The sequence below is a fragment of the Manis pentadactyla genome, chromosome 12, assembly GCF_030020395.1.
Source record: "Manis pentadactyla isolate mManPen7 chromosome 12, mManPen7.hap1, whole genome shotgun sequence".
Classification (NCBI taxonomy): domain Eukaryota; kingdom Metazoa; phylum Chordata; class Mammalia; order Pholidota; family Manidae; genus Manis; species Manis pentadactyla.
This window is the reverse complement of record NC_080030.1, coordinates 57,828,674-57,845,600: the sequence shown is the minus strand read 5'-3', so window position 1 is coordinate 57,845,600 and position 16,927 is coordinate 57,828,674.

The window sequence follows — 16,927 nt, the reverse complement described above, 5'->3', positions numbered from 1 at the left end:
CTATCTGGGAGAAGAGCGATACAGGTAAGAGTACAGCAGGTGCAAAGGCCCTGGGGTGGGAACATGGCTAATGTGCTTGCAGAGCAGCAGCTGTCAGTGTGGTTGGAGCAGAGCAAGCAAGAAGAACAAAACAGATGAGGAGGCCAAAGAAGCTACACAGGGCTACAATGAACAGGGTCTTTTGGGCCACAGTAAACTTTCAGCTTTGACTTTGAGTGAAAAGAAAGGCACTGGGGGGTCTGAACCCAGCAACATGATCTGATAGGGCCTAACAGATTCATTCACGCTGTTGTGTTGAGAAAAGAGGAAGGGGGCAAGGACAAAAGTAAGATGATTAGGAAGCGGCTGCAATAACCTAGTAAGAGAAGATGGTTTGGGCCCAGGGCAGTGACTGTGAGTGTGGAGAGTAGGGGTCAAGTTTGGGGATGTTCTGAAGATGCAACAGGCAAGATGTGCACTGAGACTGAATGTGATCTGGGAGAAAGTCAACAAGAGAAATAGCAGGGCTTCTCGTTTGAGCAGCTGGAAGGGTGGTATCCCATTTACAGAGATGGAAAAGATGGTGGATGAAGAAGGGCAAGAAGCAAGAGGAAATTGGGAGTTCAGCTTTGAACTTGTGAGGTTGGAGCTGTGTGCTGAAGAGCATGACCTTTAGTGCCCTGTTGCCTCTGCTTGAGTCCGGGCTTGGCCATTCACTAGTTCTGCGGCCTCGGTCAGGCTGCCCAACCTCTTGGGGCTGCAGTTTTCTTATGTGGAGAAAAATCTATATTCTGGGCTTTTATGAGGTTAGAATGAGTTAATATTTCTGCATAGTGTTTATCAAATAAGTAAACATCCAAGGGAAATGTTAAGGGGATGTATAAGAAGCATCATGAAGGTTTTTCAAGAACACACTGTATTGAAATCAGTATAAAAACGATGCACTGCAGTCACCATAGGCAGAGGGGAAGGAGAGCAGGCAAAGGGGATAAACAGGAAAAAAAGCAGTAAGATGCAATGAAACCAAGAGAGGTGGTGTGTCCTAAGGGAAGGGACTGTTCATTCACGGCTATAGCCCCAGGCCAGAAACATGTCTAGAACGTATGCTGAACACAAAAATAAATAAAGGTTTGAATGACTGAACGAATGAAGTGAGGAGTTCATTAGCTTATTTTTGTGCCTCCTGTGGCCAATAAAAATTAAGGCACATACACTTAGCCTGGCTCTGATTCCAGAGATAAAAGGAGAAAATCTTATAGGCATCCAGATGGAAATTCCTTGATTGTGGTGATGATATCACAGGTGTTTGCATATGTCCAAACTCATCAAGTTGTACATGTTGAATTTGTACAGTTTTTTGCATATCAGTTGTGCTTCAATATCTCTATTTAAAAATAATTTTTAAAAAGGGAAGAGGACCAGGTAGCATAGGACTTATCTATAATTTTGGAAGCCAGAGGGTGGTGGGATTAGCTTAGAAACTGTTAAAGAACTAGGATGGAACTCGGCAATCTTATATTCAGCCAAAACAGTAATCATATGAAGGCAAAAGAAAGACAGTAAGTATACATTTATGACCACTTTCTGAGAAACTCTGGGAAATTCTCTAACAATATCAAGATTAGATCAAAACAAAAATTTCTAAAGAGCAAGAGATGAAGAATAAAAGCAACGATAACAAGTAATATTATCTAAATTAAGATGATAAAAAAAGGACACAATGTAGTGTTTGGTAAATAAGGATTTTTGAAATTAAAAAAACAAAGTTCAGGAAAACACTTAATATTATCTTGGAACTTAAATTCTCAACCATCTCAATAACCCCCAATTGTTATCAGGGTTGGTGAAGGGCTGGCAAGTTAAGTTTCTTGGCTGGACCACAGGATGCATGGCTAATAATATAATTTGCAAAGCTTCTCTGGAAGTATTTTTTAAAGTTTAAAATGGCCATATTGTTCTACCCAGCCAAATAGTCAGTGCACCAGCTTTTGTAAGAGCAATAAAAGAAGTTAAATAATCTGAACTTTCTATCAGACATATATTCCTCAGAAGACACAATATGTTTAATAAGATATTAATTTGGATGAGTTGGTTCTTTTTATAGAGAGACATAGATGTCAAAGATTACTTGTCAAGTAAAGAAAAAAGTGAAGTGTCTTAAAATACCATGTACAGGGACACACACACACATATTTATATTGTGGAAGGTAGGTATGTAATGGTATACTCCCAAGTTCTCAGTATTACTTACTCAAAAATAGTGAGACTGAATTTTAAATAATTAAACTTGGAATATTTTAGTAAATAACTTAAATTATTTAAATAATTAAACTTTGATTTGAAAGAAAAATACTCTTGTGTTATACATCTGTGCAGAGGAAAATAACTAGCAGTAAAAAAAAAACCAGTTCACTGTCAAAAAAAGGGAATTAATACTAAATTTTAGTAATAACTTTTCCTGGGTGGTGAAATATTGGATGAGTTTTACTTTCTTTTCTATAATTTCCATATACTCCAAGTTTTCTGCTATGAGAATGTTTCACTTTCATAACCACAAAAAATATTATTAAACCAAATTAGGTCTATTGTCTATGAAGTGTTTCAAATAAAGCTTTACATGAAACTTCAAAAAACAACTATTGGTAAATAATTAGTAATAAATTATATTATTTGTTACACTTCTAGCAGTGTATAATTTTTACATGAGTTATTTATCCATCTTAGCTTTTGCTGAAATCATACTTTTGCTACTGAACTGAACCCATATCCTGTTTTTGTTCTTCTATACAAATTTGGAAACAAAATTAGAAATGGACTTGATTATCATTTTATTACAAAAATATATTTGCAGCTCTGCAATTTATTCAGCATTCTTTATTAAAATACTAAAAGTATTTTTGAAAAATATTTTAAGAGAGGGAAAGAGACAAGAGGCAGGGAAACAAAATTTCCAAATATTCAAGTCATGAATCTTGAGGTGGGACATCACTGGGCGCAAACTGTTTTTATCTTGAAGAAACAGGAAACATGGTAAAATTCATTTGTTTGCTTATATACATCAACAAAGACGAATAGATAAGAGAGAAAAACAATCTCCAGCAATATTATGTTAAAGTAAATAGACTATGCCTGAAAGTGTTTCTGCTATATAAACATGCATAAGATAGTACATATCAGATTTAGATCATTATAACTAAAAGATTCTTAGGTTAATCAATCAAATATATGGCAAATATATTATGCATATGTATGCATCACACGTACACACTAAAGTGTGAAGTCATTAGGAAATGTGCCAGTACTTTTCTCACCAAATATTTGTGCAAATAAGATTTTAGTTCTGTAGTTTAGTACTTAGAAACATGAGATACAATTTAATTTCAAGACTTGTAGAAACCTCTATGAAGATCCTTTTACTACATTAATGCCAGCTATCACACGCAACATGAAATTTCCTCCTTTGTTTACAAGAAAAAGAGATTTAAAAAATTGTGTTTCAACTTTTCAAATTTCCTAGCTTTCCATAGGTGAATTTGTAATGAAAATGAAACATTTTTAGAAGCACATGTAAAGCAAACTATTTAAAAGCATATAATTATTTTTTTAAACTTCTCTTACTAACGTGAGCATTAAGTAACCAAACTATACTAACCTTTTTAAATCTTCCATTAAATAATCCTAAATTTTTATGTGTGACTAAGTACCAAACCACAGATAAATCTTACTCTTCAATCTTCTCCCTGTAAAAAATTCCCTAGGTCCCTGGGTTAGCCTCCACAATGTGGCATGGCCCTTCAGTGCATGGAGACCTACCTTCTCAGGTTAAGAGTGAACCAAAGGAGTGGATAAGCTGACAGCAAACACTGCCGTTGGGAGAAGGCCATCTGCATTTGTCCCCTGCACAGCTGCTGCTGGCTAGCACCACAGCTGTACAATGATAGGCCACAGTTAACATAGACACAATGACGCAAATATTAAAACTGAAAAAGATAAGCTGATAATAAATCTTTTTGAAACAAGTTAACAGTGTATTACCGAGAAATATAACCAAGAGGTGCTTTTCTTTTAAACCAGCATAAGGAAACTAGCAGTCAGTAAGCCACATAGAGATGGTAAATATTACCATTACTTTAAAAATAATCTCAAGCATGGGCCACCAGAAACCACAGTCATGGGTGTTAACAGCATATAAATGAAAACACATGTCCATTAAAAAGTCTTTAATTGTTGATTGATTTGAAAGAAAAGTATTCTTGTATTAGACATCTGTGCAGAGGAAAATTGCTAGCACTAATAAAACAGTTCACTGTCAAAGCAGACGATTTGTGCCTGACAAAGGAATATTTTTTAAAAAGTTGAATGCATATCAACCCAATAACATCTTATTGTTGGAAAAATATTTAGAGCAGTGGCTTTCAAACCTTTTAAAAATCTCAAATAGGAAGAAATATATTCATGACTCAATACACATGTAAGTATTTATCCATAACAGAAGTAAATGGCCTCATTTAAAAATACATTTATCTCATTCAATTCATTCTGGTATTTTCTATGTTATTCTGTTTCATTTTTTTTAATAATGGGCTTTACACCCCAATAATGTTACTAGTCACAATTAGAAAAACACAGCTTTAAAGGTTATACGGTCATACATATTTAGCCCATCAATTTTGTAATTCCTATATACAAAACTTCCTAAATAACCAGCCTCCTACACACAGAGCCAGGGTCATCAGTACAGCAAAATGAATAGCTAAGTAAGTGCAGTTTCTCATCTGCTTCTGTTCATTATTCTGTCATAGGAGATTATACAATCATCATAATAGGTTGATTATTCCAGTTTTTCACTCTCCTACCATCTACACCTTTGTCTTTGCTTGGTGTGGAAGTGGAGTGGAAGATACTTGCCTGTCCTTTGAACTTGAGCTTTGCCATTTGACTTGTTTTGGCCGAAAGAATGTATACAGAAATAAAAGTGTGCCCATTCCAAGCCTGTCATTAGGAAGACTCACATATTTATGAACATCCTCTGTGCCGTCCCCATGAGGAGAGCATGCCCAGTGAAGCTCTCTTGTCCAAGGAGGAGAGGTAGGTGGAACAGGCTGGAGCAGGAAGCTAGGTGGCATATGGCAGAGCCACCCTAGCTGACCTCACAGATTCATAAGCACAGGTTGCTGCTGTTTTAAGCTACTGAGTATTGGGGTGGTTTATTACACAGTATTTTCATGGCAATAACTAACTGGGTTAATCATATTTCTGAAAGAAGGCACTGAGATCTATTCCCCATTCTTCTGCCTTGGAGAAACACTGACACAACACAATGGATTACCTGTGCTCTTAATAGCTATTAACAAAAGCTGCAATAACAAAAACAAAAAGAGCATAAAATGAAAATCATCTTTTACTAACTGAAGTTGAACTTCTACTAGATGAATATAACACCTGCTTCAGAAATTTCTAGATATTAAAGGTTGGCTCAAGGAATAACATCCAAGTTCACTTCTTATTAACAGTACTTAGAAAATTTTCATCTTTTCCAAAATGAGCTCAGTGGTTGCCTCAATCATCCATATTCCTGTCATTTTACGAGTGAGTTTTCTTTGCAACCAAGCACAATACCGCATGTACTAGTTTATTGGGCTCTAGGAAATCAGAGATCTTACCTGCTTTGTTCATTGCTGTCTCCCCATTGCTTAAAATAGTACCTGAAAACCATAAACTCAGTACATATTTGTTGATTGATGTTGAATTAGTGATTAAATTAGTTGTTTGTATTTTTAAAGCTTTTATGTTGATGAATTACAGTGATGTGAAATTCTCATAGCTCCATTTGTGTGAATTACAAAACTATACTGCAAGTGAATCTTTTCACTTTATGTTGAGTTCTTTCTTTTAACCTGACATTTTATTATAACTCACAAATAGTGGGTGCTAGGCTTCTGGGATAAAAATATAATAATGATTCTTCCTTCCAGGAATAGCTAACTAATGGTGAGATAGACATGCAAACATCTGTACACAGTACAATATTCACAGTATGATAGGAAAGTGCTAAATGGAAATAGAGAGGCTGTGTTATGGGAGCACATGAGAGAGCTGTTGAGGCCATATGTGATAGCCAGGAAGGGTTTTATGCATGTCAATACAAACTGAATCTGGAAAGATCTCAGAAGACTTCACAAAAAGGCTAAATTTAGAATAGGGAAATACACATAAAAACTTTTTTTTATCTCAAGAAACTAATTTCATAGTGGACAATTAAAGTCCTTTAATCAGTAGCAATCATGTTTTAAATTTTATAATCTTATTCCAGCATCTTTTTTATCAACAGAAGTGTATTCAGTGTGTACATTACTCATTCCAAGTAAAGTTTTGTTCTTTTTGTTAAATACACACAAACACACTTAAAAAAATAAAAGAAGCTAACAAATGTCTCTTCTTTTTTGATATTTTGTAATGCTTTTTTAAAAAAGTATATTTAACATATAACATTGTGTAAATGTAAGGTGTATAGGATGTTGATTTGATACATTTATATACTACGATTTTCATTGTATTAATAATTGTCTTAATTCCCACTATCCAAGCCCAAAGCTCAGGATTTGCTTTACGCTGTGCTCTCATTTGCAAATAACAAAATTAAGTATCTTGACTTGTATTTGGAATAACAATATCATTTTTATAAATGGCATGTGTCTGTGGGCAGGTTGATGAGGTTTTCAAAACATATCTTTAAAAATTATTTCTATTATGTGTGAATAAAATTAATTGATCACTTATTATGAATGGTTAAAAATTACTTAATCCTCACAATAACTAAGTGAAGTAGCTATCATTATTTTCACTTTCAGGTTATGATAAGTTTGGAAGAGTTTAGGTGAATTTTTCAAATGTCTTATTATCAGCAAATGGGAAAAACAGAAATCAAGCCACATCCATGCTTTGAAGAAATATTTCACACTACCTCCAGAGGCAAGCTCTGTAATATTCATAGCAGTTCATGACTGAAAAATATCACAATCCTACATGACTATTTAAATAAAAGAAGAAAAAAATGTAACGAAGTGGACTGAGTAAAGGGAGGAAGGAGTAAGTAGGAGAGATCTGCCCCAGGGGACATTAGGCAATATCTGGAGACAAGTTTGACTGTCACAGCCAGGGGGCGGGGGTCCCGGGGAGAACAGGGAGGGTACTATGAGTGTCTAGTGGGTAGCAGCCAGGGGTTCTGCTAACATCCTGCAACGAACAGGACAGCTCCACAAATACTCAAACATGGCAATGGCGCCAAGGTTGAGAAACCCTGGATTAATCTGATACTCCCAGTCATTATGAGTATGAAGACTCTCTTAACCAATGTTTGGAGAAAAAACAATTTTAAACTGCATTATCCCAGGAAAAACAGGATTTCAAGGCAAAGAGAAGGTGCTTGACAGAATGGGGATAGGATAGGACTAGAAATAAAAAACAATTTTTCACTTTCCTGTTCTACTGAAAACTCTATACAGGGGCATGTTTTCAAATTTCTGTGAACATCAGCTTCCTAACTGCAAAATGAAGAGTTGGCCATTTTTGAATAAATCTTAATGATGGCATGCACCATGTCCTGGACATGCATGCAGGCTGCCTGTTGACTTGAGGTTTGAGTGGGACGCTCCTGTATCTTCATGAGTCCAGAGATCATGTGCTATGTTCTTTGCTATATCCTGGCACATAAAGGTGTTCAATAACTGCTAGGCAACCGATGGACTGAGATTTCTAGCAGTTTAGCTGAGTGGTCATATCTTTAACACAAAAGAAGTCAGAACTTGTGATAATTGATTCAGAAGGCATTAATCTGCTGGTAATAGTTGAATCTGTCTGGAACAGAGGTTTAAAGGAATCCTAAAGACAGAAAGAAAGAGGAAGATGGTACTGTGACGAATGCCAATATGTAAGTGAAGGATACTTCTAGCATTGGGAAGAAATAAAAAATAGACCAATACAGCTGAGGAAGAAAAAGGAATTTTAAGATGGAGTCTTGATAAAGTATACCAAGTGGTGTGAAATGCTACAGAGTGGCAAAGGGTATGGTCTGAGAATAAAGCTGTAAGTTAGATAAGGTGTCATTAGTGAATCAGAGCAATGTCAGTGCAGTATCGTGGGCCACGGGCAGGGGTCAGAAGAAAGCAAGATTCACGAAATTAGGAAGGTAGTGTATAGTGAGGAAATAGATGTAGCCAGGTTAAATTAAATTTTTGAGGTGGGACTATGAAAGGAATGTGAGAAATAGAATATTAGTTTGAAGGGATAGGAAGCTCAGGGAACTGTAAGACAAATATAAATGAAACGTAAGAGGCTTAATTCTACCTGTTGAAAATAAGACAAGAGACTCTCTTCCCTCCTTTTTCTTAGAGCTTTTGCTTTAGAAAACTTGTAAGTTCTTTCCCTGTCTCTTTGAAGTGTCTGTAAATGTTTTGTAAAGCTAAATAAACCTCTTGTCAATATTAGAAGCCAGGATTGTTTTGCTCATGGACCTGGAAGCCATCTCTTTGAAAAGGAGTCATTAAGGAAGACAGAGCCCCTACCTCCCAGCCTCTGTGGAATGAGCCCAAACTAAGCAGACTCCTCACTCCCAAGGTGCAAAACTAAATCTTGTCATAAAAAGTTTATTTTTCCTTTGGTTAAAGCCCATGAGCTAACCCAGACATCACCCCAACTACAAGTGAGTTTAGGATGAACTACATGTGACAATGCATCAGTACTTTTACTTTAGGACTAGTTACGGTTTATCTTGAGAACATGCATGTATTAGGGTTCTCCAGGAAGCAGTACCAATAGATTGTGTATGCATACACAGAAAGGGATTCATTATAGGGAACTGGCTCACACCGTTATGGAGGCTGACAAAGCTCAGGCCTGCAGGGTGGGCGAGCAAGTTGGAGACCTAATGGCATAGTTCCAGACCAAGCAAAGCAGGCTCAACACTCAAGAAAAGCCAAGGTTTCGGTTCGAGTGGAAGGCAGAAAAAAGCCAAAGTCCTAGTTTGAAGACAATCAGGTGGAAGGAATTCTCTCTTCCTCAGGGAGGGTCAGCCTTTTTCTATTCAGCCCCTCAACTGATTTGGTGAGGTCCATCTACACTAAAGAAGCACTCTGCTTTACTCAGTCTATTGATTTCAGTGTTACTCTCATCTCCAGATATCTTCAGAAACACACAGAATAATGTTTGACCAAATATCTGGGCACCCCATGTCCCAGTCAAGTTGACCAGAGTGGATTGTATCCCTTGGCTGCATAAAAGGGTGAGGTTTCTGTCTATCTGTCTGTTCTTGCAATCTCTTATCAGATTGCCTGTGATGGGCATCATATTCTCAGTCAATGATTATTCAATAAAAAAACTGTTTTCTTTCTCCTCTGCCTGTGTGGAGTGGTTTTCTGGGTTGGGAGAAGATTGTGTTTTTAATTATATTTCCCTAGCAGAAGCATTTTCTGGTTTGATTAGCATACATGTGAAAAGATTTGCCAGCCACCAGGACAGAAAAGAGGGAAAGAAAGAGCAAACATCAAAGGACAGGTATTTAATGGAAGGCAATGGGATCAGAAATATGGGAAGTGAAGAGCCTTACAAAGAAGAGGAACTCCTCCCTTTCTTTCCTCTTCCTAATTCTGTTGGTTTTCTAGGGCTGCCATAACAAACGCCACAGGCTGGGCTTAAACAGACACTTATTTTCTCAAAGTTTTGGAGCTTGAAGTCCAAGGTCATGGTGGTGGCAGGTGTGGTTGCTTCTGAGGCCTCTGTCCTTAGCTTACAGATGATTGTCTTCTTACTGTGTCCTCACATTATCTTGCACATTCCTGGTGTCTTTAAAAGTATCTGAATTTCCTCTTTTTACAAGGACACTTAGTGAGATCAATTTAAAGCCCACCCTAACAGCCTCATTGTCACTCTCCTCTTTGAAGGCTTCCTTCTCCAAATACTGTCACATTCTAAGGTACCAAGGACTAGAACTTAAACATATGGATTTTGGGGGTACACTGTTCAGCCCATATCCTCAACCCATGAAATTTCACTCATCTGTCAAAACCCAATTGACATGTTCTTTTCACCTTGTAATCTAAATCATTCTCTCTCATCCCATCTCTTCCTTAGCACCTTAGCTTTTTTTAATATGCTGTTTTGTAATGCAGTTATTCATTTTCTTTTGTTAGGAATTTATTTTAAATAAATTAAATAGTGCTGTATTAGAAACATTCTCTTGCAAACACACACACATAATATTAACTGAATTAATGATCGTGTGAGTGGGACTGATATTTGATCATGGTAACTTCCCTTGGACCTTGGAATTTTTCTTTTTCAGTGCTCCCTGTCTTTGCTGAAAATGTTGCTTCTCATCAAAGGACGGAACTAGGCTTGAGAACTCTTGTAAAGTGAGTAGACTTATACAGGTCATCTCTGGTACTCTTCCATCTCTAGTTTTGCACCCCGTCTAGTAATTCATTGATTCATTCATCCATTCAGTAATTATGAAGGAAATATTCACACAAGTGCTCTGTGTTTGTTATATAATAATGAACAAGACTGAATTCCTACCCTCAAAGTAAAACAGTCACATTGTAATCTTGACCTGCCATCAAATGGTTGATTTCTCTTGCTCCTCTTGATTCGGGAATTCTCTGCCTTAAGGCTCGTTTTGCAAAGTACATGCTTCAGTGACTCTTTTAAAACTGTCTTCCTCCTAGCTTATTCTTGGTCAGTACTCTTTAGTTTTTCCCCCCAGGGTAGGTATCTATAGTCCTGTAGCCTAGCAAGCAGACCTATATGTATTTTCGGGGTTTCCCAAGCAAGCTTTATATCATGAACTCTGCCGCTGTTCTGAAATGAATAATACTTAATAAGTAACCAATCACTTCTGGAGTGCCTCTTGTATGCCACCCCTGTACTGTGCTGTCACATTTAATTAAAGAGACTGATACTCAAGGCAGCTAAGGAACTTGGTCTCACAACAGCAAGATGCAAAACCAAGATTCAAAGATAGGCCTAATTCTTAAGTTCCATCTCTGTCTGCTGTTATTTTACTTCTCCCATTATGTAAACTAGATTATTCTAATTCATAAATTGTCCTTGGTTATTTTAGTTAAAATAGCTCAATTTCACAGAACCTGATCACTTTTGGTAGAATCAATAGAACTAAGTTTCTGAGCTTACAGTTTGGAGAACCAAAATAGAGGATATAGAGAATTAGGGAACAGACCCTTAAATGAAGCAACTTTTGTATATTTTATCCATTTCTTGACTACAGTAGCAGAGACTATGTAAGTAAGAACATGACAGTGATGCCTTTTATCAGCTCTGCAAAAGACTTGAAGCCTTCCACAGGCCCAGAATCCAACAGCTACTGAGTTGGTTGCCTATATAGAAAGCTTCATATAAATCCCTAAGCTATAGCTGAATATTATATCTGGGGCATGTATCTCTAAATATCTTAGCATATCTGGAGCATTTATATCTAAAGGGCCTAGCACAGCTCTTGGAACTTATAAACTTGGTAAATAATAGTTTCAGAAGGTAATGATAGTAGGAGATTAAAGAGAAATAGCAAAGCTGTACTTTAGCAGTTGTGTTCAGTTCAGAGCCCTGAGGATCAAATGCTAGCTGGTCTCATAACCCTCCTAAAACTTCTTTCAGAAAATAGATCGACTGATAAATAAAATTATCCTGATGCCACCTGAATGTTTTCATGACTATTACAGGAAGGAGCTTCAGAGGACTGTCTGTATATCTATTATTTGGCCACCACAAACAGAACAATGGAATGTCACAAGGAATTCAGCTTATACATTTCAGGAAGGATATTTCCTCTTTCTGAACCTACCCTAAGTATGACATGACACCTAGAATGTTAGTTTCTCTTAGTGAATTGAATTTCTGATACTATATTCACCTGACCTCTAGAGGGCAGCCTTCTGCTAATTTTTGTAGGATGTGGGTTTTTACACTGAGTCCTTCATCTCTCCCGCCAAGGGCCCCCGAAATGGAGTAAGCTAGCTTGAAGTAACTTCCTCCTGTGGGAAGGGATAAGCCAGGACAATGATTTATAATAGTGAATTTCCCACAGTGTTCTCAGAAGGTTGTCAGAAACTTCTCTCGAATCTAAGAACTCTTAGAGACAGAATCTGAACATACTGCTCTTGTGAGTGCTGCCTAATTTTGGTTATGGTCAATAATAAAGAAGAGAAATAATAAGGAGGAAGAGGAAAGCGAAGAAGAGAGGTGACAGAGAAAGAAGGAAGAGGATGAAACGTGGGAGGAGGAAAAAGAGGAGAAGGAGGAAGACAAGAGGGAGAGGGGAGAAGGAACAACTTTGACTGAACCTGTACTGGTCACTGAACCTGTATGTAGAGCATTACATGAGATCTCTAGTTTATTCCCATAGCAACTCAAAATAATATACCATTTTTATTATTGCTTTACCAAGGAAGGAACTGAGAGTTAGATAAGTTATTACCAAGGGGCAGCAGGAATTTAATTCCAGATTTGTAGCTCCTAAAGACTGTCAGGAATTTGGGGAAAAAGTTCAAATTAAGGGTTTTTCTTCTTTATAGTTGATTTTCCCCACAGATCCTCCAAATCGCTGGAGAGGAAAACACTGAGATAACTACATTAATGATAACTTTACTTCACAATCCATCTATGGATAGGTGGGCAGGGGAAACATTAATTATAAGCTAAACTGATGATATAAAAACACACACAGGAATTTCAAAATGTTTTCAAAATAATATTTGTAATTGTCTTAACCACTAAAATCATTATAGTATATTTTTTATCAATAGTCTCTGAAGAGAACTTTCATATATTTATTTCAGTTAGAATTAAATGATATATATGCACTTAGGGAATATTTTCAGGCTATCAGATTTTATTTTTTTGTTACAGTGTTTTTATAATCCACCTCTACAACAACTTGTTTCCTAGAACTAGGTACATACAATGGCAGGCTTTTCAATTAATTTTTGCTCATATTGCAAAAGCAAATGAAATTCTCAGTAACTGTCTTTGATAGAGGAAAGTGAAATTTATCATAAGAAGAAAAAAATCAGCTGGTTCACAATTTCAGTTAAATCAAAATTATAATATGTTAAAACAGTATTTTGTGATACCAGTATTTTTGTAACTCAATTAGAAATTTTTCCAATCAACATGACTACAGAGCACATTACCCAAACATTAACTGTTTATCAAATAATCTACCACCATACTAACAGGTGGGCCTTATTTGCTTAGGCAGAAGTTCAAAGTTTCTAGAAGGTATTGATAGCTAAAGGGCTATTAACACTGATAAAAGCTCTTGCCGTATTTCTGTAGCTGGAACAGCATACATAACTGATTTAAAAATAGAAAGATTAACAGAGCTCACACTTTTGTTGACACATTTTTACTGATCCTTCTAAACTTACCTCCCAAGGCTGAAAAATTCCCACTCTTTATGTTGACAGTCTTCTTCCAGTGTCTAAAGGACTCTTGTTGTTTTCCATGCCACGTCAACAGATATGACCAACTGAGTTCAATCTTTGTTCCAGGATATATGTATGTTTTAATATTAATCATGTCCTTTTACCTTAGACCACACCCTACTTTCTATCAAAGTCTGTGGCTATTGACTATAAGGAATATAGTGTAGCTCTCTTACAAAATAAAGATGCAATTGAAATCTTGCTTTAATAATCACTGAGCAAAAAAATCAGTGTCCAGCACTTCAGTCAATCAGGATTAACACTGAGTCCCTCAGGAAGCCACAGTCTAGCATGGCTATGTAAGAAAACACTAGTAACCCAGAATGCGAGAGAAAGCACTGGACATGAAGTTAAAAGAAGTTTCTTTGAAGATCTGATACACATAAGTTAGAAGATTTGAATATGACACTGCTTTCTAAGATAATATGGAGAAAATGTGCCTACCTTGTGAAATAAAAGAAAATGTATGTTAAAGTGTTTTTGTAAACTCTAAAACACTATACACAAAACATCAATGATACCTTTACATACTCTAGGCAAGAAGTTACAGGTAAAGTTGCCTTCAGATCAATGGAAAGGGCAGAGCAAGTTTGAAGGAATTGGTGGTATTGGCTTTCAATTGGCAGGTACATGAGGCTGATGACAAAATAATGGGGTAGCAGGCAGAAGTATAATGTAACTATAGGTTGGAGAATAAAGGAATGATAAATAGCAACCCTGGTGACTCATGGACCATATTAATTATTTATTAAGTGATTTCTTTATAAAGTTGAAGAAGAACATTAAAACATATGCCTCAGAGGAGCTTACATTCAGTGACAGATGTTTATCAGTAGTGCTAATATTTATGAATCTCTTCCCTTTCCTGGACATACACTTAAATTTGGCATGGCAATGTGACTTGCTCTGGCCAACAAAATATGAGTGAAAATGACATATATCACTCTGGATGAAAGCATTTAAGAAGCAGTGTGCAATTTCTCCATATTCTTTTCTTATGCCCCAGAAATTATGGGAGCACAGGTTGATAAGGAGGTGACACAAAATGAAAACAGCCTGTGCTTCTGAGCTATGATATACAGGTTAGCTGCCCTGTGGGTAGACTCTGAAAAAAGCAAGAAATAAACCTTGTTTCATTATGCCATGAGATTTTTGGTTTTATTTTTTACTGCACTATAATCTAGCCTATCCTGACTAATATACATTCTAAAGAGAAAGTTTAGCAGAGTGCAAGAGTATATACATTTGAAGCAAAAGGAACTGGATGTTTTATCCTAGTTTAACCACTTACTTTTGGTTGATTTTGAATATATTATTTAGCCTCCCCAAACCTCAATGTTGTTCTTTTTTATTTTTTTTTAAATTTTATTTTGGTATCATTAATCTACAATTACATGAAGGATATTATGTTTACTAGGCTCCCCCCTTCACCAAGTCCCCCCACATCCCCGTTCACAGTCACTGTCCATCAACATAGTAAGATGCTGTAAAATCACTACTTGTCTTCTCTGTGTTGCACAGCCCTCCCCGTGCCCCCCCACACTACATGTTAATCATAATGCCCCCTTTCTTTTTTTCCCACCCTTATCCCTCCCTTCCCACCCATCCTCCTCAGTCCCTTTCCCTTTGGTAACTGTTAGTCCATTCTTGGGTTCTGTGCTTCTGCTGCTGTTTTGTTCCTTCAGTTTTCTTTTGTTCTTATACTCCACATATGAGTGAAATCATTTGGTACTTCTCTTTCTCTGCCTGGCTTATTTCACTGAGCATAATACCCTCTAGCTCCATCTATGTTGTTGTGAATGGTAGGATCTGTTTTTTTCTCATGGCTGAGTAATAGTCCATTGTGTATATGTACCACATCTTCTTTATCCATTCATCTACTGATGGATATTTAGGTTGCTTCCATATCTTGGCTATTGTAAATAGTGCAGTGATAAACATAGGGGAGCATCTGTCTTTTTCAAACTGGAGTGCTGCGTTCTTGGGGTAAATTCCTAGAAGTGGAATTCCTGGGTCAAATGGTATTTCTATTTTGAGGAAACTCCATACTGCTTTCCACAATGGTTGAACTAATTTACCTCAATGTTGTTCTTTCAAAATGAAGGTAATAATGTTGCTTAATATAGTTGTTTTGTGTGAGTAAATGCCTAGCTTTTAGCAGTGTTATGTCAATTAAACAAGAAGGCCATTAAACTGAGGTGGTTCTAATGCCTTAGCAGCCTCTGTGAGCAAAACAAAACCTAAGCCTTTAAATACATCAAGGTTAAGGAGTCAAAACTTAGGGATTACCAATCACAAACAGCCATCTAGTCTTTCCCAAATAAGTCACTGCTTAAACTATTGCCAATCAATAATCACCTTGCTTTGTGCTGTATCTTTACAAGTCTTGCCCCTAGATCCTGTGGGTGGAACTCTCCTAACCACTTCTGGTTTGGGGTTGCCCTATTCAGACTGATTTCTGCTTAGATAAACTCCTAAAAAGTATAATATACTTTAGTTTATCTTTTAACAGTTCATACTTGAAAAAAATGTTTTTAATATTATTGTTACACCTCAGCAATAATAAAATCCAGTTGAAATACCTTAAAATAAATACAACTCTTGTTGCGGCCACTCACATGGATGACCAAATGCATTGAGCAGGATTCTGAGGGTTATCAAGGGCTGGAAAATAGTGATCATCCTTTCAGGGTGTGAGGGTGGGGCATTCCCTGGCTCCAGGAAACAAGGGTGAGGGAGCCTTGGTATCCTGCACGGGTATTTTTGCGTTTTGCTAGTTTAATTTTTTTTCTTACTTTTTTGCAATTTTTCATATTTTGTGAGACTAAGGATTCAAAGCAAGTGGGAGCACTTTTACTACAGTGAGAAGACCACAGATACTTTGAACCCTCCCCAAGGTCTGACTATACTTGGAATGTGGAAGTTCTGTTTTCTTTATTTTTTAAAAATTTTTATTTGCATATAGATAAAGATAGAGATCTAAGGAACTCTTTCCTCTCTGTCTTTTCCACCTATTTGAAAGCGAATACTCTTAGCAAAGGAAGGAAGAAAAGAGATTTGGGATTCTTTAAGAAAAAACAAAAGTGAATGAATTGAGAGGGAGAAAATGTTCCCACCTGAAACCTATAATCCTTCCTCTCTCCCACCTCTCCTTTGTCTTCCTAAGTCTCTATTGAAGAGCCCAGTGAAGCTCTGACGTCACACCAAGATGCATTGAGTAAGGAATCAAGAAAAGAGCAAAAGCTGGATGAAGAGAGTCACAGTCCACTGTTTCCCTGGTCGGGATTCTTGGGCCCCACCATATGGAACAAAACCCTTCCTGGTGACAATTAGGATATATGAACTGTGTCATCATGACTATAGCCCCACATTTCCAAGCTGGTGCAGCTGCTCTGCTGACCCTTTTGCCCTGGCCCTGGCATCTGGGCTCTAGTCACCCAGCATCCCGTCTC